The sequence below is a fragment of the Equus quagga genome, chromosome 2, assembly GCF_021613505.1.
Source record: "Equus quagga isolate Etosha38 chromosome 2, UCLA_HA_Equagga_1.0, whole genome shotgun sequence".
Taxonomy (NCBI): Eukaryota; Metazoa; Chordata; class Mammalia; order Perissodactyla; family Equidae; genus Equus; species Equus quagga.
Window position 1 is genome coordinate 133,502,145 of NC_060268.1, and position 27,707 is coordinate 133,529,851.

At 39.7% G+C, this 27,707-nt stretch overlaps 1 protein-coding gene across 1 annotated transcript in view; it reads right to left on the reverse strand.

Moving 5' to 3' along the window:
• Positions 1-27,707, reverse strand: part of ZNF365 (zinc finger protein 365) — a 98,435-nt gene that overhangs the window by 23,965 nt on the left and 46,763 nt on the right. The window contains exon 4 of the transcript XR_006887649.1: positions 4,425-4,561. The gene's annotated coding sequence lies outside the window, so the exon portion shown is untranslated. The remainder of the gene's footprint in view (positions 1-4,424; positions 4,562-27,707) is intronic.

Consider the following 27,707-nt stretch of genomic DNA (forward strand, 5'->3'; position numbering starts at 1 on the left):
AAAAGAGCTGAGGAACTAGAATATTTGGAGATTGAAGAACTAATTTGAGGGGACAGTGCAAAGGAAGAATGTGCTGGTGACAATTTGGGGATGACCATCATCTACTACCACTTTTACAGGTCCCAGAAATGGAAGCCAAGATAAGAAGTCTATGCTTTCAAAGAAATGCTGGAGGTTAAAGAGGAGATTTTTTAAATTAAAATTTTATATTATGAAATATTCCAATGATACAGAAAAATAAAGAGTGTAATAAAATAACAACTAATAAGGTACCCACCTCGTAGCTTTGTCAGATCTTAACATCTTTACATATTTGCTTCAGATTTTAGGACTTTTATTGTAAAATATAAAACATAAAAGCAGAAACCCTTCAAAACAAACGCATGGCTTAATTTAAGTTGAACACACTTGTAACCACCATTCAGGTCAAGGAAGAGAACTTGGACACTGAGCCGGAAGTCCCCCATAGGTCCCTTCTGTTCATACGCCCTTCTCTTCCCCCAAAAGTAACCACTATTCTGACTTTTATAGAAATCACCAAGGAGGAACTGTTTATTTTGGTTTGAGACAAAGAGAGAGAAAGAAATTAATTCTGACCATAGAATACCAAAATAACACAACTGATAAATAGTATCATATGTAAGAACCAAATTCCCAAAAAAAGGACATAAGGACATTTCTCTTGGGCAATAAAATACTTCCTTTACTCCCCCTCGGATGATTGAGAGCCTTCTTCTCTTTCCCTTCTCTCACACATGGACTCAACATTTTCCAGATTGGACCCATTTCAGCATTTTGCAACCTATTCCACCTCTAACAGTGAAAACACGCTGCCTCTGTTTCTGCAATTATTTAGCTAAGCCACAAAAACTGGGTAATGTTCAAGTTAGAAAGAATAATTAGCAAGTCCACTAGGGTCCTGGTTTTAATGTTACTAACTATACTTTTAATATCAAGGTTATCATATGTCATGCTTTTGCTTTTATTTTTACTTGTTAAAGATTCTGCTTTGAATAAACTTGCTACTGCCAGCACAAAATTGTCTCTTATTCCATACACACAATGGACCAGAACCAACGTAAGGCCAATGCTTTCAATTTACTAGATCCACAGTCTCTCAGATTTGCAAGAAATCTCAGACTTTCTTAACCTCTTGCAATTTGGTCCTGATCCTTGAAATAGACACATAATACCTTACTTAAAATTAAAAGGGACAGTTTATGTATATTAATCAGGACTAGATGCAAGTAAAAGTAACTCAAAATAGTTTAGGCAAACATGAATTTAAATAAATTCTTAAATAAAAATTTAAGGGGTCATGTAACCAAATTGAAAAAAAAAGAAAAGAAGGGCAGAGATGACCACAACACTTTCAAAATTGTTTTTATCTCTTAGCTCTGCCTCCACATTGGTATTCAGCTTTCTTATCCCCAGCTGGTTTTCAGAATCCAAAGCTGGATTCATAACTGCCCCACTCTGGGCTCACATCTTTGAGCCTCACTTTATAAAAGAGAAAGAAGCTTTCTCCCTACTCCTGATGAAAATAAACCCTGAGTGCATACATTCGTCAAAACTCTGCAAATGTACAATTAAGATATGTGTACTTCATTGTATGCGATTTTTATGTTAAAGGAAAACCCACTGTAAACAAATATTGAACTCTAGTTAATGGACGCATTCTGAAATACTTACAGAGAAGTATACTAATGTCTGCAATATGAAATGCATCAGAAATAATTTGAATTAATAGCTAGATAGAGGGATGGAGAGACAGATGATAAATCAATGTAGTAAAATGCTAATGGTTAATGGCAGAGATTAGTTGGTGGGCGTTCACTATAAAATTCCTTTAGCTTTGTTGTATGTTTGAGAATTTTCATGATAACGTGTTGGGAGTGTGAGGAATAAATCCTGAGGAAGGACTGGTTAGACAAGCTTGGGTCTCCCCACAGCCTGCCCCAATGTAAGGTATGAGACACTGACTGCCCAGTTTAGGTCAACTGCCTACCATTAAACCATCCACTGTGACCAGTAAGGAATTGTCACAAAGCTCCTGTCCAGGACATATGATAGAGCAGGGAGTGGAAAGATGAGAGCTTGCAAAGAAAAGTCCTCCCCGCCAAAAGAAAGGAGCATGGCATAGAAAAGGCTATGGGAGCACATCACGAGGCAGGCAGCCACCCCAACGTGACTCCTCACAGTCTTTAGGACAACAGGGCAGATGACAGGATATAATTGAGTCCTCGCACTAAGATTGCATATCTTCTTGCCATTCACAGATCAAAACTAGCAGGAGAAGGTCTGACTTTTCTTAGCAGGTGACTTTTAAATACATGCCACAAGGAGTGGAAAAAATTAACAGAATATGCCAAAGAATATAAGTCATCGTTATGTCAGAGTAAAGACATACTTGTCTAAGGAAAGGCTAGTTTTCAACCATTTGCTAGATATTGGCTTAAGAGTGCATCAGTTTATGTCATTCAGCATCTGTCTCCTGTAAAGCCCAGATCTACATTTTTAAAAACCATTTAAACAAGGGTTTTTAAGCTTAGGTCTGCAGGGGTTGGCTAGGTTGGGTTAGGTGTGAAGAAAAAAGGGGTCAGCCTTTTCTTCCCAGCCAAGGAAGGGCTTAAGGAATAGTTCTTTAGGGTAAAATTATGTAATAATATGTATTTTTGTGCTAAATTATTAAAAGGCCCAAATTTCTTTCTCTCTGACTCTTTCTTTCTTGTGCAACTTTTGGAGATTGGATTTATCAGGAATTTTAATAGTCAGCATTGGGAGGTAATACACCCTTGCCTAGAAAATTCAAAACACATTTGCATAGTTTTTAATTGACAGGAACATGAGGTCAGGTTTGCTAAATGAAGCCGTATGTTCTCAAGTTGGCTGAGAATGGACATACGCAAGCCAAGGCCATCTCGGCATTTTTCTCTTTTCTGTTTGATTTAGGAACATCTTCAATGCTCCTCTGCTCTTCCCTTCACTATCACCTCCCACACATCAAAACCAGGAACTTGGGCTGCTTGTGTGAGTCCAGGCCAGAGCAGGGGAAGAATAGTTCCAGATCAACCAGGCCTTCCACCTAGGCTGGTGCCAAAGCCCAAAACTATACAAAATGACCAGCAACCAGGGAGTCAGCCACAGAGGCTTGTTTGAACGGATCTTTATCCCCCTGGATTTTATAGCCATCAATTTCTGCAAGATCTACAGCAGTAGTTCTCAAATTTTATTACAATAAAAAAAAACAATCCCTGGAAGCTCTATATCTTACTGTTGCTATGTTTCCTTCTGCCTAGTCCTCCAATGTTCTAAATATAAATTTAAGTAGCAATAATGATAATAGCATCAGCTAGCACTTATGAAGAACTCATTATACACAAGGCACAATACTATTTTCCTAACATATAGAGCTCATTTAATCTCCCCAACAACCCAATGATGTGGTTTCCATTAATATTTCCATTTATCAGACGAAAAAATTGAGTTATACAGAAGTTAAGAAACTTGCCCCAAGTCACATGGCTAGGAAGTGGCAGAACTATAATTAAAACCCAGAGACCACGCTTTTAACTACTCTACTATGAAATTGAAGAAATCAAGAAAAGTGAAAAGGTAAGTGTCTTGCCTAAGATCACACATGAGCAGAGACTGGAAACCTGAATTTGTTACTCAAAATTCTGGGTCTTTTTCTGGTACAGCACAAATAGAACTGTGGGACTTCTGAGGAATTTCTCATAAAGAAAGGACACAGGAGAAAGCCACATCAGAGTGTAGTGACTTGGGTTTTCCACTCTCACACTGACAGAATTTGGCTAAAGGCCACAAGTTGTGTCTATATGAGTGGGAACTGTTTGAAAAGGACCAAGGGATTTGGCCAAATCTGCTCAACCGCAATTATTAAAGGTATCCTGTGAAGTAGGGGCCAGAGGTCTTGGATCTCTGGTACCAAGGACTACAGTAAATGGAAGATGCTGGATCTCTTTGTCTCATCCCAGTTGTTTATACATAAACAGACCATATTTATAAATATGCCACAGTGTGATGGAGGCCCATGGATACAGGGAATAATGAGATTAGCAAACTAATTTCAGACTTCTACTTTGAATCAGTAGATTTAACTAAGAACCTTACACATCTGATTCTTTCTTATAATAAAAATCTTCAAATATACACAAAAGTAAAGAAAATGGTATAATGAATCCCATGTACCCATCACCCAACTTGAACAATTACCATTATTTTGCCATTCTTGGCTCATGGACTTTTTTAAAAGTAGAAATAGGGCTCTGCCACAGGAGAGTCTCATTTAATAGGTGGAGTTCTGAAATTTGTATCTTTTTCAAAGCTCTCCAAGTGATTCTGAGGACCTGCCAGGTTGAGATTGCCTAACTTCTGGTCCTGGGACAGGGAACTGCACCCACCTGAAGGAGGTAAGAAGGCTTCCCTGGTGCTGATGGCATGGTGCTCCATGACTCACAGAAGAGATTGAACATCCAGAGGTTTATCTGTCTGGGCCCAGGCAGGAAAGAAGTCATTCCAGACGGTTTGATTGAAGAGGCTGTAATGACAGGACAGAGGTGAGGGCAGGGTTAAGGAAAAGTTAGGGAGGTTGAGGCACCCAGAAACCAGCAACAATAGGCCACCACTAGTCCCAGGGCCCAGGGCCCAGAGGAGGACACAGAGTTCCTAGAGCCTAGCAAAAGCTGGAACCCTAGAGTAGGGGCTCTTGGCAGGAGCTGTAATTTGGAGTAAATGGGCACAGATACTTCTAGTGACATGCTAACAGAAGCACAGGGTTTGGAAGACAGGCACTGACCTCATTCTCTTCCCACCCTCTTACCTGGGCCTCTCATTGGCCAAACTGAACTGGAGGCCAGTGGCAAGTCAGAAGATGCACCTGCAGGGGCCAGCCTCCTGGGGCCAAGAGCAGGGCAGAGAAAAACAGAGAACACATCCAGAAAGCAGAACAAGGCGGGAAATGGGAGCAAAGAATGATCATTCAGGACAACGTCATTCCTTCCAAATTGCAAAGTAAGAGGAAATGGTCAACTCTTCCTGAGGTCAGTCTGATGGTTTTCAGCCCTAGAAGGAGCCAAGTCTAAGAGCAGAGGGATGGCCTGATCCTTGGTAATAGCCACAAACCCTTGTCATGGATGGCATTGAGCATGCTTTGGTGTAACAGCCTGGCCCCAGATTCATGTGCCCCTTCCCTCAGAGTCAAGTTTACTGGGCAGGATGGGAGGGGGTGTGGGGGCAAAATTTTAAGGAATCCAATCATTGCTTATTTCAGTTGTCACAATGGAGAAAGCTGGCTTAATTTTTTTGTACGTTAACATTATTCACTGGTCAGGGGTATATTAGTTCTCAGTGAAATGCAGTTAGAAGTGATTACTTTCTAGTTACCATTTATTCTCAATTTGCCAACTAAAGGAGAATGTAGGGGTTCTGATCACAGAAGTTTTATGGAACCTGTTTTCCCCTTGAAATCTTGAACTCTATTATTTGCAAGTTGTTTAAAAGCTAGCATTTCAGCTTTCAAAGCTATAATCGCATTTATTTTTCTGGCTAAAGAGCAGAAGAAAACCAACTCCCCAGGTTGAAGTTAATGTTTTTAACTCCTTCTCCCCAAGGGATATATACATATGCAAGCTCGCACCTCCAGGATTTGGAAACATGTCAAGCAATGTAACTCCACAGATTTAGGCAACTGTAATAAGCCCTGAGCATCCAAAGACAGGCAGAGAGCCCAGGAAGTAAGGTGGGATTCTGAGCAGTCTCCTTTGAAAGGGACATTGGCCAAGAGAACATGTCCAAAGGAAGGAGTGACCAGAATGACAGTGGCCTTTGAGGGGATCTGATTATTATCTTCAAATTTCTGAAGGAATGGGATGGCTAATTATATGGTTTCAATGGGCAGAATTAGAGCCAGTCTTTACAGGAAAACCACTTTCACTCCAGAAGGAAGAAGTTGATAATGGTCTGATTGATTCACTGCTCCAGTGCCCACTCAGAGTTTGACACCTAAAGTGTACTCAATAATATTTGTTAAGTGAATGGTAATCCCTGGCACTGGTCAGTGGTTAAATTTGCCATTGTCAAGCTAGAGAGCTGCCTGTCACTGATTAAAGTCCAGAGGAGCACTTACAGGGAGCACTGTAGAGGAGATCCCTGTATCAGACAGAAAATTGAATCTGTACTATTTCTGGAATTGATGGATTTTAAAGTAAATGCTGCTGAGGTGGACTAGGATTTGGTTGGAGGTGGTGAGCAAGACAGTTTTCAGGGCAAGTTCATCCTCATTCCTGGGGACAATTAGGAGTAGAAGGTAAATCTTATAAATCCCTCCAACACGGGGGGTAAAGGTGGCCTCTCAGAACAGAGAAATAAAAATCCAACGTAACTCAACAATAAGAAAACAAACAACCCAATTTAAAAATGGGCCAAAGCTTTTAGCCACCAAAGGAGATATACAGATGGCAAATAAGCATACGTAAAGATGCTCCACATCACACGTCATCAGGGAAATGCAAATTAAAACAACAATGAGATACCACTACACATCTATTAGAATGGCCAAAACTCAGAACAAAATGTCAAAACACTGACAACACCAGATGCTGACAAGGATGTGGAGCAACAGGAGGTCTCACTCCCCGCTGGTGGGGATGCGGAATGGTACCGCCACTCTGGAAGACAGTTTGGCAGTTTCTTATAAAACTGAACAGACTCTTACCCTACAATCCAGCAGATCCAGCAAGCGTGCTCCTTGGTCATACCAAAGGAGTCAAAAAATTTACGTCCACACAAAAACATACAGGGACATTTACAGCAGCCTTATTCATAATTGCCAAAACTTGGAAGCAACAAAGATGCCATTCAGTAGGTGAATGGGTAAATAAACTGTGGTACATCTAGACAATGAAATATTATTCAATGCTAAAAAGAAATGAGCTATCGAGCCATGAAAAGACAGGCAGGAACTTTAAATGCATATTACTAGGTGAAAGAAACCAATCTGAAAAGCCTACATACTGTGTGATTCCAACTATATGAGAGTCTAGAAAAGGCAAAACGATGAAGAGGGTAAAAAGATCAGTGGTTGCCAAGGGCTGGAGGGTTGGGGGAGGGACGAATAGATGGAGCACAGAATTTTTAGGGCAGTGAAAATACTCTGTATGATACCATAATGATGGATACATGTCATTATACATTCGTCCAAACCCATGGCGTGTACACCACCAAGAGTGAACCATAATGTAAACTAAGGACTTTGGGTGATTATGATGTATCAGTGTAGTTTCATCAGTTGTAATTAATGTCTCACCCTGATGGGGGAGGTTGATAATGGGGGAGGCTATGCATGTGTGGGGGCATTAAAAAAACAAAGTCTCAATTTAAAAAACAAAACAAAACAATGTAGGGGCTCCTTGAGAAAGTTTCCGAATATTTTCATTTGCTGGAAAAGAGGGAATCACTGCAGCTTGTTGTGAGAGTCAGATTCTGTGAGTCAGGGCAAAAGGTGTTTTTGCAAGGTTGAGGTACAGGAAAACCAAGAGGATTATTTAGAAGTTGATCTTTAAGCATCCAAAACAAAATCAATCCTCCACATCTCTAAGGGTAATAAACAAGAAAATGAATCCATCATTTCAGCACCGGCAATCATAATGTATGCCTGTGAGTATCTCCCTCCACCCCATCTACCATCAAATGAACACCTTTAAATATCCCCTGATTTTGCACCCAGATAATTAAAGAATGCAATTTGATTGCTCATCTCATCTGTTCTATAGTTGTGAGTCAATGTATGGAATTTACACTCTGGCTGTGGTTCATCTCTGAGCATTCAATTTAGCAGGGAAATTTTCCTTTTCTCTTTCTACTTGGGGTCTTAGCTCTTTAAATTCTATCCTTATTGGCAGGCTGTTGTCATGGAGAAAAATAACTTTAAGTAGCTCTTTGAAAAGCTTTGAGTTGCTGTTCCCTGCTATTTAAAGATCCCCCAGTAAAGTGAAAAGTACACTCTACTTCCATATATGGCTCTGCCACTCCAAAGCAGGAGTGTCACAGGGGCTTGCTTCCATGTGCTCACAGCAGAAAAAACATGTCCTGAGCATCTGGGGGCCACATTGACTAAGCATGTCTACTCATCTTGGGAAGACAAAAGAAATCAGAAGTTGGGACTCTGCTATCTGAAATCTTTGGCTGACCTAGCTCCCGAGTCATTATGAGCTGAAGCAAATGAGACCAGCCAAAGCTTATAGTCATCACCTATTTCACCTCCTACTTGGAGCGTTTGCTCTATGAGGCCTTGGACCTAATTGCCATAATCCATTTCTCTGCCATCTCCTAGTCAAATACTCAGTATCCAAAACTTGCCTCATTTTGATTCATAAGCATTTACTCGGCACTTAAAATATGTCCAGCTCCTGGCTGGACACTGTAGGGGACACCAAAGCAAAGACAAGATCTCCATAGAGTAAGATTTAAAAGATAAGACAATACAGGTGAGACAGATGAAACACCAAGTGATATAGAATATCAGTGATTCCCAACATTGCCTGATGATTGGACTCAATCATGGAGCTATTTTTAAAATACATATTCCCAGACCCTTGCACATGACCAACTGAATCGGAAACTCTAGGAAGGGGCCCTAAGAATCAGCAAGGTTCTGCCCTCTTTGAATAGCTAAGTTCTATAAGACCTCTGACAAGAAGGGCCTCTCTCTGATCCTCAATTTTCTCATCTGTAAAAGAAGAGAGGTGATCTAGATGGCCCCTGAATTCCTTCTTTCTCTGACCTTCTATGCTTTTGTTACACAAAGTACCAATACACATGGTTTATATAATAATCAATGTATAAAGTCAAAGAGGGTTTCCTGTACAATGTGGGACTTGGAGGAGCAAAAGAATGCCAGTGAGTGCACAATAGCTCCAAGCATGGACTTTAGATTTAGACATCCTTGGATTTGAATCTCAGTTCTGCAACATACTGGCTGGATGACCTTAGCCAAGTAATTTAACCTCTCTGATTATCCATTTCTTATCTACAAAATACTTATAATAAAAGTACCTACTTCTTGGAGTTTTTATGAGGATTCAAAGAAACAATATACATACAGCACATAGTTACCACTTAATGACTATTATGAGCATTATTCTTATTACTCCTGAATAATAAGGAATTCCAGCTGGAGCAAAAGATCTTGGGCAAATGTACATAGGCTGCAAGAAGCATGGCATGTTGGGCTGAGGCAAAGTGGCTTGACTCTGTTGGCAGGAGAGAGAGAATTCTGGATAGCTAGGCTGTGGCTAGATATCCAGTTTGTTGTGCAAACTACTTGGCTTAAAGAAGACATCTTTATTCCCTCCAAACAGATGCTTCCTCACTTCCTTGAAACCACATACTACTAAAAAGGATCCCCCAACATCAGCTATTCAAGCAAGAGCTTTCTCTCTTCCTGCATAGAAAGAATCCAGGCGGTGCCTCCAGATACAGTTGATCTAGTTATGCAGAGCAGGAAAGCTCAGGTCTATGTAACCATAGCTCTAAAGGAAGTGGGGCTGTCTGGCATGGAGATGATTCTACCTTCCACTTGGGTCAGAAGAGCTGGTAACCCCAGATTACCACTTCCAAGAGGAATCTGTGCTCACCATTTTGTTTGCTGTAGACAGGTTCCATCCCTGTCTAGAAAGTGAGCTCATCTGTCAATGAACCTATGGCCAAAGCCAGTTACGCCCAGGTTCTGGGGAGAAGTACTTGCGAGAAAGTGTCATAGAGATGTCACCAGGGATATTTACTGGGTTGGGGACCTAGAATGTTTTGTCAATTTCTAAGTAGCCAAGTATTTTAAAAGAAATCTTATTCTTGGATTCAACTTATTTACATTTGAGACCAAGTGAATCATTTAAATAGTTTGTCTTCTTGGTTATCAAAGTAAATATTTTGCTCATTTGAAAAAGAGGCTTTTTTAACTTTTTAAATGAAATATTTTCCTTATCAAATAAATGTCAGGTTTTAAAGGAATGACTTTAGAGACTGGATCCGAGTTTGAGAGACTGTTCTATGGTTACATCATTCACTTATTCATTCTATGATTTACTGAGTATCTAATATATACAAGCACTTTGCTAGGCATTGGGGCAGTAATTCACAAGTGAGTAAAATCATGGATTCCTGCCTACTTACAAAGATTTTCTTTCTGTAGTTCTAGAGTGGGGTCCAGGAATGTGAATTCTAGCAAAACTCCAGTTGATGCTGAATGATCATACTATGCTAGAAGTCTAGAATAGAAGATGCAAAGATGAATGTCAGTGTTTCTGCTTCAAGGAATTTACAATTATCTATCTCACATCCTTTAAGTAGCCAAATGCATTTTCCTGCTTCCAATTTTCTTCTCTCCTCCCCTCTCCTCCTTATCCACTCATTGTACACTCTGCAAGGCACAGGGCAGGCACAAGTAGACACAAAGATAAAAAAGAAAGATCTCTGCCCTCTAAAAGCATGTATTTATGAAGCTCATAATCATTAAAATTTGCCACGACAAAGTGAGCATAAGCTACCCCCTGACATCCATGCATCTTGTATAACAGACCCATGTAGGGAAAGTTCCTTATCCCAATTCAGTAGTCTCTCAAATAAGCATATGAGATTAATTTCAAGAAGTTCATTTGGTGGAAGAGAAAGTGGAGAGAGAACAAAAGAAAAACATGTAGATTGCACATATTTATTTAGCCGCTACTCTGTATCAAGAACTGGGCCAAGTTCTCAGGAGTATCAAAATTGAAAGTGAGATGATGTTTTTGAGGATTTTAATATTCAGATTGTGTTGGTTAGAGTCCATTTGGCTTCAAGGACAGAATAACAAATTAAGAGTGGTGTAAACAATAAACGCATTAAATTAAATGATATAATAAGAAGCTGGAAGCTGGTCATTCCAGAGCTGGCTCGTCAGCTCCACACGGTCAAGAGCGCTAGATTGGCATCTCTAAGAGCCTCTTGGGTTTCCCATTTTGTTCACAAGATTGTTCTGCAGACCCAGACACTATATCCTTCATAACCTCACCCAAAGGCAGGGCAAAGGAAGAGCCAAGGCATGGGAGGGCCTCTGCATATACCTTTTCCCTTCATCATGGAGACTATATCTTTCTCATAAGATACCAGTATATCTCCTCTTACATCTCATTGGTTAGAACTGGGTCACATGTCTCGTCCCTAGCTGCAAAGGAGGCTGGGAAAGGGAGAGATTGTTGGGTGGCCAGTCAACATTTTTTTTAAACGGAAATAAAATGATTATAAAATCCTAAGAATCTATTATTTAACCAATTGCTCAATTACATGAGTGCTTCTTGAATAAAGAAAAGAAAGGACTATATATGGCAATGCAGGGAAATTTAAAGAAAGACAGATCCATTAGAAATTGAAATATGAGGTGGACTTAAATTGATGGAAAATAAAGGGGAAAAGTCTTTAAAGTAAGAAAAGAAAATAAGAAATGACATTAAATGATACATAATGAGGGGCCAGCCTAGTGATGTGGTGGTTAAGTTCACGCACTCTACATTGGCAGCCCAGGGTTCACTGGTTCGATCCTGTGTGTGGACCTACACACCACTCATCAAGCCATGCTGTGGCAGCATCCCACATGGAAGAACTAGAAGGATTTACAACTAGGATATACAACTATGTACTAGGGCTTTGGGGAGAAAAAACAAGAGGAAGATTGGCAACAGATGTTAGCTCAGGGCCAATCTTCCTCACCAAAAAAGTAAAAAACAAAAATTATCTGTAATGACTAGAAAACGTGCAATATCAACAGCAACAAGACTATAGTCTTACTAATATTGATATCAACACCAACAAGACTATAGTCTTACTAATATTGATATCAACACTAGGATAATTTTCTCATTTTCCACTTTAAGTGACTTTAAATGAACACTATCTTTTATTTGAAGTATGTGTGTGTTTGTGTGATATTTCTCAAGAAGTGCTCCAATTATCTAGACAAAAGGAGTACAAGTTAGCGAGTTATGTCACAAAAGTTTCCATTCTGTAATGCAGAATGGAAAGAGGCAGATTCTTCTTATTGATGCCTCTCTGAATGAAGCTTTCCAAGCATCTGTGAGAGGTGTACCGAGGAGGGATGCTAGCGCTAGATACCAACCATCAATGATATTCCAAGGCACCAAGATGCTGAGCTATGAGAATTTTGCCAGAGCCTATGCAAGTGGAAAACAACCAAAGCAAGCATAACGTGTCTCTCACATCTGCTGATTAGGTGGAGAACAGCAAAGCCTTAGATAAAGTAATACTTGATCTAATATAATATCTCTTCTCTAACTCTGGTTATTCTATATCTCACCCTCATATTTCTTTCCTTTATCTGTCTTGTTAAAGCTCACAATTATTTTATTGATGTGTTTGTTTACCTGGTTTTTGTAATCTTTCCCCTCACAATAAATGTCCTTCATGAGGACAGACATTATATTCTTGTTCGCCATTGTATCCCCAGTGCCTGTCACAGAGCCTGTGGACTCTCAATATTCATTAAATAAATGCATGACTGAATAAATGTTCCTGTCTGTGAACTAATTTCCAGACAGTGACTCGAAATCTACAAAGCTGTCCAGCTCTAGCTGTCCTTCCATCGGGTCCATGTTGTGTATCACAACAGGAATGATACTGGGTGTGGAGCATGTTCGGTAAACAAAATGCTGGGAAACATCATCAGGCAATCAATACAAGAAGAAACACTACTGGAATACCCACAAAACCAAGCCAGGGGTTTGTCTCCCGCTAAGGGAAGCTGATTCATTATCAGCTGTCACCCCCTAGTGGTAAAGAATATACTTATCGTGGCTCCATATTTCTGGTTGGTTTCAAAAGACAGGAAAGAAGCCCCAGGCTTTTGCAGGAAAGTGCTTTTGCTACCAATCTCACAACCTTTGAATTTCACATAATACACACACATACACACACACACGCACATTTAGAAGGAAAAAGGTTACAAGTTACACCTTACTTTAATGATTTGCCTGTTTGTTAACTTACTGGAAAATATAGCTAGAGATTAAAATAACTTGTTTAAAATTCTCTTTGAACCTTGTCTGCTTCTGTCGTTTCACTTGCTTCTGAAAGCTTTTCCTAAGAAAGATTTAAAATAGCTATTTATTCTCAAAGGCTCTTAGCGAAGAATATTGATTTCCTATTCAAAATTTGACATTTACTCTACGACATGAATAGATCTTCCAGAAAGCAAGAGAACCATGACGAAGTTACCCTAAAGCTTGATATAGATCAACTTTTTTAGATGAATTTCAGCAAACCACATGTTTTTTTTAAAGAAAAAACAGTTAAATTCAGCCAAACCACTACTTACAAATCATTAGTTGCAAAACAGTCAGTTGCTTAACTGAATTCAACATTTCCCTGCCTCCACCCAATCTAGCCCCCAAAACACCCACAGAAACCTATATTTGTATCTATGAGTATAGACTGAGAAGGCTTTTAAAAATAAACCATCCAAAATGGTCTCTAATTCTGAAAGCATTATGAGAGCATAGAACACATTGTTTCATATATACATTTTAATTTGATATTTGACTCTCCCTCTTAGCTAGAGAGAGCTTACAGCAAGTTTATGATGGAGTTTAAAGTGAGACGATCACCTGCTTATAGGACTTATTTGAAATGCTTGGAGGGTAGGGGGTGTACTAGCAATATTTTCTTGAGCGTCAATTATGTTCCATGCATTGAACTTGGTATGTAACCCTCCTAACCGACCTACAAAATAGATACTATTATTATCACCATTTTACAGATCAGCCAGCTCAGATATATTAAATTCCTGGCACAAGGTTACCAACTGTGGGACTAGATCTTACTGGCTTCCAATTAGCTCTCCTTTTAGCAATGACTTTTTCAGTTAATTGTAACTACTCAACAAGTAGGAACTTAGTCAGTGCAATGTCGTTGGTAATCAAAGGTTCAACAGGAATCAAAAGGCTTCAGGAAATATTTATCTCCTGCTGACTAAAAACTGATTGAGGAAAATGGTTCTGCCTTAAGGAGTGGTGAACCTAATTAGCAACTAAAGTCTTACAGGGCATCAAAATTATTCTTCTTAATGTTACATTTTTTTATGTGCTATTACTGATGACCTGGACTTTTTCTAGAATTTTCTTATTTAGCCAAATCTCAATTATTAATTATTTTGTTGTCAGTTGCTTTTATTTCCCTTAAATTCAAAGTACAGTGCCTTGCGCCTTCTTTTCAATCATTAAACAAATGATAATTTAATTAAGGATTTTACTTACTTTAGTACCAGTTAACCAAGACTTTATTCTATTAAATTTGTGTGGCCATTTGGAACTTTCCCATCTATCTAGAAGAAAATTCCCATGGTCTAGAAAATTGGCTGCTTGCCTGGTGGGATTGCCAGTAACACGCTAACTGCAGTATCTTCTCTAATACACTAGATGGTGATTGTTCCTTTATATATATATAAATGAACGTCACAAAGATGTTCACACTAGTACATCAGTTAGGCTAGTAAAGAAAGGGAAGTCACAATTGTAAAGTATTACAGTATAGAAAACCAAACACTAAAGAGGTAATAATTTTCATGAACCTCAGATGTAAAATCCTACCTTCCAAGTTTCAAGAAAAAAAGCACGAAATGCCATAGCATTGTAAGAAGGGGTAGCTCGTCGTGTACCAATGCTGAAGAATCATTTTGACACAACCAATCCTTTGTTAACTATTTCAGAAACAGCACCATATTTGAGTATGCCATTCCACTTGGCTTACGGGAAACAGGATAGAGTAGACTGAGTCAACATCTTTTAAAAGAAATGAGTTCCTTTGTTTCCTTACCGGGGAAGGATTCAAGTATTGCCAGGAGTCTGGATGGAAACGTGGCCATAAAGATCCACGGCAAAAATAATTTTCGTGCTAGTTAACCGAATGGACAAGAATCGGCACTGGTTTCATTTCTGATGATCAAACCATTCCAGATCTCCCTTGACTGGGAATAACCCATTTTCCCATAGTCCCCATTAGGTTAGGTTAAAGTCTACAGTACCTCAGGGTTACTGGCTCACTGTTGTCCTTCAGTCTTCTGAAAATGGGCTACAAAGATTCCTTAGCACTCGGGTTGGAGAGCCTTACACTGCTCCAGATCTCTAAACCCATTTCAGCACCCAAACCCCAGCAAGAGAGGAACACAAAAGGACCCAGAGAAATATGTCTAAGGCATCTTTGAGGCAAAAAAATCTTCTTCATTGGGAGTATCATTCAGAGGTCAAGTTTATCAGAAAAAAAGTTACCTCCAAACACTGGGAAACCTAGCCTCCAGTGTCACCATTCCCTGGGTAAGTCCTTTGTCCTCTCTGGACCTCACTTATTTCACCCAGCAGCTACCGACAAATACTCATCTGGGGTATGTCCTTCCCAATCTCCTTAGCAAGGCTATAGAGTAGGCTCCCTCCCTCATCGCCCGCAATCACTCTTTAAGACCAGCTATCTATGGTGTTTCCATCATACCACTTACTGCCCTCTGAAACGGTCTTATTTATTTGTTCACTTATTTATTGTCTATCTCCTCTTTGTAAAAAAGGCGAAAAAAACTCTTCCTCTATCCTCTTAGCTTCTGTCTCTGGTGTCCTGGAAATTAAACTGACAAAAGAAAAAGGAGAAAATGTTCATTTCATATGCATCTGGGAGGGCCTCAAGAAATGAAGTGAAAATTCCAAAGAAGTAGTTAGACCCAGGGATTTATATACCATTTTAACAAAGAACAATGAACTTGTGGAATAGTGACAAAGCAAAGGAAAAGGGGTTTAGGCGTTTAGGAGGGATAAATTGTGAGACAGTAGATGTATGGGGAACCTAAAGGAAGACAAGGATTATTTCAGTAAGGGTTGTTTGTACAGCTTCATCTTGGCATTGTCTCCATCTCTGGTGATACAGATTGTTTTCCTCCTCCTGGTATGGGAGAGGGGAGAAGGGACATCTTCACAGAAGGAAATGTATATCCTGCCTTTAGGCAGATGGGGGAGGGGAGGGAGCTTTGACCTGCATCTGCTATTTCCTAATCAGCTCAAAATCATCTTTATGCCACAGTGGCATATCTTGGGGTGGCATATTCTGGTCCCTTTCACCTTCTAGAATACAAGCTCCATACACTCAAGAATCTGTCTTGCTCACTGCTGCATCCAGAAGGGCTAGAATAGTGCCTGGTGCATGGGAGGGCTCAACAAGAAATGTTGAATGTGTGAGGAAATGAATTTTCTCAATAAATAATGTTAAATACATGAAAGAATGAATTTATCATTTACAAATTTTTGCTCTTCTAAACAAATTTGCTCCAATGTCTCTTGTTAGCAGACTGGTTTGCGAGAAGAGACTATTACTGCTCAAGGGGGGCTGGCCGGGTGGCATAGTTGTTAAATTTGTGCACTCTGATTCAGTAGCCCGGGTTCAGGGTTCACAGGTTCCGATCCCAGGCATGGACCTATGCACCACTTATCAAGCCAGTCTATGGCAAGCGTCCCACGTATAAAGAGAGGGAGATGGGCACAGATGTTAGCTCAGGGCCAGTCTTCCTCAGCAAAAAGAGGAGGATTTGTGGCAGATGTTAGCTCAGGGCTAATCTTCCTCAAAACAAAAAAAAAGAGGAGGATTGGTAGTGGACGTTAGTTCAGGGCTAATCTTCCTCACCAAAAAAAAAAAAAAAAAAACTGCACAAGGAAGCCATCTAGAGTTTGTACCCTGCGACGGTGACACTAATTTTGTTGTGATTTCTGGTATACTTCCTTGCTGAGGTGATTAATGTCCTATTCCATCATCCTTGAATGGACACAGACTCTCCAGCTTCCTCTGGAACCATTCAGTGCAGTTTGCTGAGCACGTGAGATCACTGGCTGATTTCAGGGCCTGCCCTGCTTGCCGACATTCTCAATGCCTCTGTTCCATTGGCTTCCGATCTTGATAATACACCAGAGAGAAAATGCAAGGAGGCTCTTGAGCTATTTAAACTCCAGGATGAATGAATTGGCCCTTCTTGAGAGGAGATGTTGTTCTATAGCAGGGACGACATGCGGTCCTTGAGCATCTCAGGTTGAGTGCACCCAAGGTGATGGTCATATGTGCTATAATTTAGGTACAGGCCAGCCCCACCAATACCTTTCCACCCACAATCTAACTTGATTTGTTTTCCATTTGAGTCTTACCTCCCCAACATGATGGGAGGGAAAAAAAAAAGGGTGGTGTTTTGAAGGATCATTGAGCAATCTCAGAGCTGAAAGATATCTTAGTGATCATCTCAAAAGTGTTTCCCAAACTTGTCTGAGCCTAAGAGTCACCCAAGGTGCTGGTTAAAAAATCATTCTCAGGTCTCACCCCGTTGATATGGATTCAACAGGCTTGGGTGAGGCAAGGACTATCTGTATTTTTAACAAGAGCCACAGGTGATCCTCACGTTCAACACCAATCTAACACAACCCTTTCATTTATCAGAGGAAGAAACAGGCTTAGAAAGACCTCGATGTTCATCTGGGTCACATGGCTCAAGAATCTTTTTTTCCTTGACCTGGATTCTTTCTCTTATGCCACTCTGCCTCCACTAAATCTCCATGCTCCTAAAAAAAACTGTTAAAACACATGCAACAGGAGAACTGAGTACCCAAAAATGCTTCCTCACTATTTCCAATGAAAACGTTAGCTGACTTCCTTCAATATGCCCTCATTGTGAAATGTCATTTTTTCCCGAAAACTCTCTACTCATAATGTGTATGAGGTCCAGAGTAGCATCCAGACTTCAAAAGCAAGCTCTGCAAATGACATCTCAGGATGTTCTCTGGACCAGTCTTAGAGTTCTGTGGAGTCAGCCATCGGTCTCTTAAATTATAATCTGGATGCTCATCAAATATCATTTGGTTTATCTGGTGAGGAAAGAATCCAGCAAGGTAGGTGTTCAGAGCAGTTTTTTCATCACCAGGAACTAAAAACAATTACTAATCTGCTTTCACCAAGGCAGTCCATCTGTGCGTGAGCAATTTGTGTGGTTTTTCCGAAGGACATCATATTCTCCATATATTTAAATGCTTAATACTTGCAATCAGAGAGACAGAAATATCCAGCCAGCCCCAGTTCTTATAAAACAGAGCTGAGAGCAGGGGATTCAGCTGACTTTAGATGACTCAGCCCGCCGTGATGGCACAAAGTTGGTGAGTCATCTGTCTACTGTCTGAGGCAAGTCATTTCAGGAACCCAAATTCCAGGGGCCTCCAAAAGCTCATTAAACTCAGTAGTAACTCATTAGTTCTCTTTGAGTTATTCCAGCCTTTTCCTTCACCCTCAGTTTCTATCCTTCCTCAAAGAAATCCAAGTTGAATTTAGAGATGTCAAGCAGTAGGTCCTACCAGGAATACCCCACAATCTAGGGTGAACTTTTCCTTCTTTTTGGTTTGATTTCCCTGGTAATCTGGGCTTTCAGGGGAAACCCAAAGTGTGGAATGGCTTTGCTGGGGACAGATCCTTAGATTTGTTAAACTTCATAATGAAAGGAGAGTGAGTAGAAATAAATGCCAAGTTTGGGTTTACTGGGACAGAGCTCAATGTAAATTTTAGAACTTATAATAAAATATTCTTGGAACTCACATTTTTTTAATAATATTTGAGATAAACAAGTTATGTTTTCTATCTAGATCATCTTCAATCTTATTAATATATTTAAAAGTCTTTCAGGCACTGAACCTTATCTTAATTGGCTACTGCAAAACTGCTCACCTGTCATTATAATGATAGTAATAGTTGCTATTGTTTATTGGGCATTTACTTTTTACCCAGCATGGGGCTAAACTGAAAATATCGCGGTACTAATTTATTCACAGTGATCTTTTAAGAAATCTTTAAATATTAATTATTTGTTTAAGTGAGGGATTTAAAAAGGGAACCCAGAAAATGTCAATGGTCAATCCTTCCTAGATTTGTGAATACCAAAGCACCCATTTCTGTGAAATACTTTCTGGAAATCAGATTCCAAAATGGAAAAGACCAGTTACCCAAACCAATGGAGCAACACTGACATTCTATCATCCCTGAGATTGCTCTTTACTATGGAAGATTCTGATGGTCGAGTCAAATAGAGTATTGGCTCAAATTCCTACTGGGGCTGATAAGCATATGTCTGGGGCCAAATGACAAAGACAACGTAGAGAACATAAAAAATGTTCTCCTAAAACATCTTATATTTGCCCCTTAATACCCAGCAGTGCTAATCTAGACAAAGGCTGAACTTCTCACCAACAGAGCCATGTTCAGAGGGCCATGGCTCCCAGGTTTGACCAGCATCCACTCATGAACAATACTACTAGAAATCCTAAGTGGCAGACAAATCACAGAAAACAATTCTAAAAGATAGTTTCAAGATCTTTCAACACTTTCTTTTTACAGATGGGAAAACTGAGATCCCAAGAGGTGATTTGCCCAAAATCACAGTGTATGTTTGTGACCGACCCTAACAGGTCTCCCATTCTTTCCTCTGTATCAAATCTTTTTTTTTAAATGTCATTTTTGGATCTCGGTATCGTTGGAGTCTCTGTTTGTACCGGGTACTTTAAAAGAAAAATAAAGCAAACAACAACAAGAGAACAAATGCTACTTAAGTGTCTCTAGTTGGCAGAATGGAAAATTTATCAGATGGTTCCTTTTAAGAAATCCTCCTTAAAATATTACTCATTCTTATCTCATTCTTATATCCACAAGCTCATTCTCTGTTTTGCTTTGTCCTTATCACTGAAAGATTATTTTGTTGCATATACGTTTGATCTAGAAATTCACCATAGTCATACACTCCCAAAGGTGTACTGGGATCTACATTGTGGCAATGATCAAAAACAGGATATATCCATCAGTAGGGGACTGGTTAAAAAAACTACATTAGAGACATACATAGACTGTGTTTCTGTTAAAAAAAGAAAAGATCTCTACTTATGGATATAAAGAGATGTTCAGGACATTTGTAAAGTGAACTAAGAACAGTGTGGAAGGATATAGGATGACTCTGTGTTGGTTTATTTTTGAGTGTTCATATACATACATATATCTTTGTTTCTGAATAGAAAATTCTGGAAGGATATCCAAGAGCAGTACTGTTTTCACTATTAGCATTATTACTTGGTTAACAATTTCATAAGTAATAAGAAAGAGCAGGTGAGGGGAAGGCCATTGTGTTTTTCTTAATCTGGGGCCGTTGGCCAAAATCAATAGATTTGACCTAATTGCAAAAAGAAGCTAGTCCTCCCCAGCAGGAACTGCAACCAGGGAAACTCGATAGAGACAGACGGTAAAACACTTGACTTTTACCAACTGCTTTGGTTTTCCCCCTTTGGCCAAACACAGTAAGAGCCGTTTAAAAGGGAAACACTATAATTACACCCTACACGATAAATACAAACAGCAGTAAAATGATAGGATTAGACTCTTAATCCTTATTATCACCTCCTTAGAAGACGGGTGTGACAGCCACTCATTCAGGAATACACCTGAGGCCACACCTTATTTGTCATATTACATCTTGTTTGTCAGATACCTTATGCTTGGTGTTACAGCAGAAAGAAAAATAACCAAAGAAATTCCACCCAACAAGCTAGCCAGGTTAGTTAGCTGCGCATTTGCAAAGGCCGGAAACATTGCCAACGTCTCTTTCTCCTTCCTATTTTGGCAGCTTGCCCTGGGGTGACGAGTGATGAATGATTGTTTATAAAGTGTCACCAAACTAGCACTTCCTGTTTGCTCCAGGGTTTTAGCTATATGGCTGACAAAGCTTAAGTTAAAAACCTCACAGGGGTCCATTCCATGCTATTTATATGATAGTATGAGAAGAGTGTCAGCAGAGAGGGACCGGAGCCATTGCCCACCTCATTTCATAGACTGAACATTCAAACGCAGGGTGATTAGCAGGGGTCAGCATTCCTCCGGGGTAACATGGTGAAGTGAAGTAATGCGAGTACACAAACTACCAAGGTGGGATGTAAAAGGAAGATTACCAAGTATTATGGGAGCACACAGGGAAACAGTGTTTCCTGCTGGGAGAAATCAGAAAACTTCCCAGGAGGCAACTGATATTTGAACTGGACTGAAAGGCTAAGTGCACTTTCAATAATAGATATGGAGGAAGGGGCGTGTCTGCCAAAAGTTATTCTAGGTCATGAAAACAGCATAGGCAGAAGTACCTAATTGCTTAAATTGTTTATTTTCTGTGTATTATGGTGTTTTGACATCTTACAAACCTTTCTGGTTAGGGAGAAACTGACTACCCCTCCTGGGGCTAACCAATCCTTAGAGATAGCAAAGGGCTGAGGTGGGAGCACACCTTTGATCCGCAAATTTGCCAATCCAAAGCTCTCTTTCCTCTATCTGGCCCCTACACTCCAGGAGGCAATATTTCCTCTGCCTTATTCATCCCAGGGCCCAGGGCCAGGGAACTAGGGACCACCACAAAGGTTTAGAGCCTTTTGAAACGATTCACACTAGCCAATCCTAAACTGTGTGCCCTGCCCTGCCTTGCCTGTGCCACAGAAATCCCAGTAAAGGCCCTAGTCTCTGCTTTCCTTGGCTCCTGTCTTCCGCGACCTGATCAAACCCTGGTATTCCTCACATGGCCCTGCCTGCTGTGGCATGCCTCTGTCTCTAGGACCTGTGATTATGATTCACTTTGTTTTCCTGAGCTTCTCCTGTGTCCCTGCTTGTGCCCACACTGACCATCTTATAAAAGAACACAGACCAACTACAAAGCAAGAAGGTTCTGGATGTGTTCAGGAAACTGGAACTTGGGCTGTGCATGTTTAGGAAGGGAGACTGAAGGGCAGTTGACCGGCTCATGGAAAATCTGAACGGTAATAACGAGGAATAGACCACAAAGACTTCTGAACAGGGGAGTGGCAGGTACAGAGCTGTTTCTAGTTAGTATGACACTGGATGAGGCTGGAGATGGGGAACGAAAAGAAGTTGTTGGAATCATCCAGAGGAGCTGGCATCAAGAGAAGAGAAGTCAAAGAGTAGAAGACAGTGACAACAGTAATAGAGAAAGTGAACCATGTAATAAGGTTTGGGGACAAAGATGAAGAGTTTGGTTCTGGAGTTACAAGAACAAAACCTCTGGTATAGGCTTTAGCATCAACGGAGGGATTCGTATGTTTTGACTGATTGTTGGCAAGTTACCATTACAGAGTCAAAATGAAAACCCATTATAACATGATTGTTTTGACTTGCATTTCTTTAATTATGACAGACTTAAGCATCTTTTTATTCATTCCTTCTTTTATTCATTCATTCATTCATTCAACAAATACTTAAGGAATTCCTACTATGTGCCAGGTACTAATCTAAGTGTGAAGGACATAGTAGTAAGCACAAGAGACAAAACTCCCTGACCTCATGGACCTTGCCTTCTAACAGGGAGAAATTAACAATAACCAAATAAATGAGAAAATATATAGTATATCCAATGGTGATAAGCACTATGAGGAAAAGTAAGGCAGGGCAGGGGGATAGGAAATGCTGGAGGTAGGGTGCAATTTAAATAGAGGATGCCTCATAAGAAGGTGACATTTGAGCAAAGTCTCCACAGGTGAGGGTGTGACCCAAAACAATATTGGGGCGGGGGAGAGCAATTTAAGCAGAGGCAACAGTAAGCATAAAAGCCTCTCGCTGGACCATATCTGGCTCCCTCTTTTCAAATATTTATTGAGAATTTGTAGTTAGTACTCTGTGAACTGCGTGTTCATATGCACATTTTCTATTAGGTTGCCTGTCTTTTTTCGTATGAATTATAAGAGTTCTTTGCATGTTAAAGAAATTACCCCTTGCCTAGCATATATATTACAAATATTTCGCTCATTTATATTGTGAGTATATAGCCATATATATATATACATATATGTGTGCATCATATTTAGACATAACTGCTGTATAGAAGTATTACATTTTTTTTTTCTGAGGAAGATTAGCCCTGTGTTAACATCCACCACCAATCCTCCTCTTTTTGCTGAGGAAGACAGGCCCTGAGCTAACATCCATACCCATCTTCCTCTACTTTATATGTGGGACGCCTACCACAGCATGTCTTGACAAGCAGTGCCATGTCCACACCCAGGATCTGAACCAGCAGACCCCAGGCTGCCAAAGCGGAACATGCGAACTTAACCACTGTGCCACTGGGCTGGCCCCTAGAAGTATTAAATTTTATGTAATAAAATTTATCAAATCTTTCTTTATTGCTCCTAGGTTTTGTGACTTATTTAGAAATGTCATTCCTACTTCAAGAATAAAGAAAAAGTTATTCTTTTTTTTTCTTCCTTTAATTTATGGATTAAAAAAAACACTTAGAACTTTGGTCCATGTGGAACTTATTTTATAATAAAGGACATAGAGTTTACTGTTTAAAAAAACAACAGACTATTGAAATTGAAAAACTTCCAAGACCCAAAAGGATGGATTTTTAAATGTGATATAGCAGGCAGGTTGGGTTGAAACTAGTTGGAAAATATCCTATCAAAGTTGACATTCACAAATGTCACCAGCCATCCTCTACTGTCTCATTTCCCAAAGTGCTTCTGTGGCACTCTAGTTCCACAAGATGACTACAGGGATTCAGCAAAAAAGTATTCAGCCAAAAAGTTTTCCATGTTAAAACAAGTTTGAAAACTTGGAATAATTCTTTCTTGACTCTAAGACAATTGAGATCCTTTAATATGTTAATATCATTGGGAGTCTCCAACAGGAGTGCTTTCGGACTTGGAACCCTTGTTTCATAAGGCATCTTAGGAACCAGTGTTTATATCCGGAGCATTGGTTCCTAGACTTGGTTACATCAGAAATACCTAGAGAAATTTTTGTAACACAGACTGCTGAATCTCATTCCCTATCAACTGAATCAGAATCAGTGAGGATGCCATACAGAAATGTTTTAAGCTCTCATTGACTGTCATTTTGGAATCAAACAATGTTCCACTAGAGAATTAGCCCTACAGAAAATTATTTGAATGACTATTTTCTCAGTTGTCCCAAGGATAAGATATAGCTAGCACTGTTCTTGCTGCATAGGAGGGAAGTCAGTTCATTGTATACAATGGATTCCTGAGGTCATTATGGTTTAATTTTCTCCCAAAACCTAGGTTAAGAAGAGCTGATCTACAACGTCACTCGATAGCTGTAACAGAGCTAGATACGGTGCTTGCAAAAAAAAAAAGTCTACCCCCTTACACCTTACTATCGCTACATCCTATATCCCTTACAAACAGAACAATGAATGTTGAATTTGGTAGCAAGAATGGGTAATAGAATCAAAATTAAACTAAGCTTCATTAGATAGGCACACTTACTCGTGGGCTTCTCAAATTAATAAAGTTCTCAGAAATTTGGTCTGATCAATAATTTTTTGTTCTTTCTGCATATAACAATGTTTGATATCGTTTGTTATAAAAGCTCATTAATAACACAAAGTCATTTGTAATAAGATCTAATTTTCTTCTTTATCCTGACCTCACGCCCCTATCTTGCTTACAATTCTTTCTTCTCACCAGTGTCTCAAAAGAAAGTATAATATACTTCAGACTCCATGAACTTCAATGCATTGTGCAAAACTAGGTACATGCAATTTTGAAATTTAGAATTATTTTAATAATTTGAATAACCTAATATGTAATCATAGTGCCAAATATCGTGCTTATTATTATAATTATTTCTCTTTCTAAATCAATTGGTTTGTAAGCTCAAAGAATGCATTTCATTATATCCTAATTGGATTCACAGAGCTGTGATCTCCTTGTAACCCTAATCCCTATTACAAAATGGAAAAATCATCATTACATTTGACTTACACACTCCTTTTGGGTAGTTTCACCTACATTACCCTCATGGCAAGGATTTTCTATTAAAATCTCCTTGTGAACTAAGAATTCTAGACATTTAAAATAACCAAGATGAGCACATCTTACATCCTAGTCAGTCACTATAAAAATGTAACACTTTCGTTCCTGGCTATTAAAACGAATATTCTGTCAATGCCTCAATCATTGACAACCACAATTTGCAAAGCAGATTCTGAAAAGTGCTGCTTCTGTGAAATGCTCTGTGAAGAGGGGTCTTAGGGTGAAATAAATTTTGGAATGCTGAAATTCAAAATATATCTTAGTATCTTGTCTCCTTTAGAACTCTTGCAGGTTTTTTTTCAGTTTCTATTCAAGATTTTCCAAACTTACTAGACCAGAAATTCTTTTTTAATATCTTACCTAATGACATCCTACAGAACACAGTGTGGAAATTGCTGAGCGAGACTAACATTTATAGAACATTTATTATATGTGTTAATTCTCACAATAAATTCATTCAACTTTACAATAAATCTCTTCCTAGCTGGTGCAAACGTATTGTGTGAAACCATCCATAAACCAGGTCCAGATATCTCCTTCTTCAGACAACTAGTCATAGGGAACTCCTTAAGAGACCAGAAGATCTGCTGGACTTCAGTCTCATAGACAGCTCTTTCTCTTTCTTGTGATCATGGAGCGCTCTGTGAACACTCAATTTTCTGGTTTGGCAGATGTGATAACACCTAATTCATGAGGACTACTTTGGTTGCATGGTGACATGACATGGTGACCTGTTTCACCAGTCATTCTTTACCAGGACCCAGTGGAACACTAATAATTATTTAATAAATGGAGAATGTTTATTTTCAGAAGAGGACGTAGCTTTGCTCTGAAATGCTAGAGCTCTGCACTGTGATTCTCCTCCTGGGGTTTCTCAAAGCTCCACACAGCATCTCTAGTTGCCAGGTCTGCCGGGTCATAAGGCTCATCTAGCAGAGCCGCGTGCAGAGCAGTCTGGGCCAGCTGCAGGGCCTCTTTTATTCTAGGCTCATTCAAAACTGGCAAACTAAGTCATTACCTGGTAAATGGGTCAGAGCAGCACAATCGAATGTGGTGTGTGTTGCCTTTAAAAGCCAAAGAAACCACCAAATGTTACACCTTCCTAGTGATAAGCGTGTAAGGTGTAGCAATTTGTCTTCTATTTTTTAGGAGATATCACATTTCCCAGGCCACTCAACTCATAGAAATTTTACCAAGAAGACATTTCTTGAATTTTCCTGTGGTGTTTCTCCCACCTCTAGTATGCAAGTATTTTACCAAGGCATCTGAAGTACTTGTTACTTCCTCCTCACCTGGTCTAATCAGCACAAGTCATCCACATAATGGACTAACATGCTGTCCTGTAGAACGGTGAGATAATCTTGGTCTCTGTGGGCTAGATTATTGCTGAAAAATAGAATGTTGCCATAGCTCTGAATGAAGATGATGAAAGTATACTGCTATCCCTGGCAGATAAAAGCAAACTGGTTTTGATGTTTTTTTGTTTTTTTAGGGGTTTTTTCCTGCTTTTTCTCCCCAAATCCCCCCAGTACATAGTTGTATATATTTTAGTTGTGGCTCCTTCTAGTTGTGGTATGTGGGATGCCGCCTCAACATGTCCTAATGAGTAGTGCCATGTCCGCACCCAGGATCTGAACCAGCAAAACCCTGGGCCACCAAAGCAGAGCGTGCGAACTTAACCACTCGGCCACGGGGCCAGCCCATGATCTTTTTTACTATTCAGAACAGACAGGGAGAAACATTACCCAAATCAATAGCTAAGTACCAGTTACTGTTCCAGCAAGAAGTCCACACCTGTAACATCTGCAGTTGTAATTGCAATAATCTGCTGTCATTACTTCAGACTCATCTGTATTCTGCACGGACCAAACAAACAGATGAGTTAATGTCGATGTGAAATGAATCAACAGCCCTGCAGCTTTCAAGAGTTTTGATGGAGGCACTGATCTTTGCAATTACCTCGGGGATGTAGTATTAATTATTGTTTACTATTTGGGGGAAGAAATAGTAAACAACGACTTCCACTTGGCCTTTCCAATCATAAAAGCCTTTACTCCAATGTGAGGATATCAATTGGGGATGTTGCCAGGAGAAAATTAAATCTATTTCAACCATATACTTTGATACTGTGCTTTCATAGATTAGCACAGTATGGCTTTACAGACCTCCTAGGCCAATTGTGATATGGACTTAGGTTAAAACTCCATTTTCTATCTAGACTGCAAACCCGCCACTCTAACTGATGAACCAGGGGGGGCATTTTGAGCCCCTAGGGGATTGCATCAGCTCAAAGCCAGTGAGAAGTAATTCCTGAAAATTTTAGATATTTTCCTTTATTTCCTGAGGATTCACCCTAGTAAAAGGCCACAGATTTCTGTGGAAAAGGCTAGGTAATAGATTTATGGTGCATAATTGTGCCAATGTTGTGGTACAATTCAAGTTGACTATATTCCCTTCCATTCAGCAGGCATGTATACTGGCTCAGACTGGAAATTGGGGATGAGAACATGATTGTTGATGACTTAGATCTCTATTTTCAAACTTAATGGCTGCCTATCTATTTCAGTCCAAGGGACATCATAACCAATTAGGTGCTACCCAAGATGTCTGTAGAACCATTCTGAATACTGCTCTGGTCCAACCATTCCTTACAGTAACCACATCTTCCTTGTCTCAAGAAGTTAATTACTGCCACTTACCTACTATCACTTCAGGATCCCATCATCCTCACTACAATTAAAAAGCCCTTTTCAGTGATAGCATTTC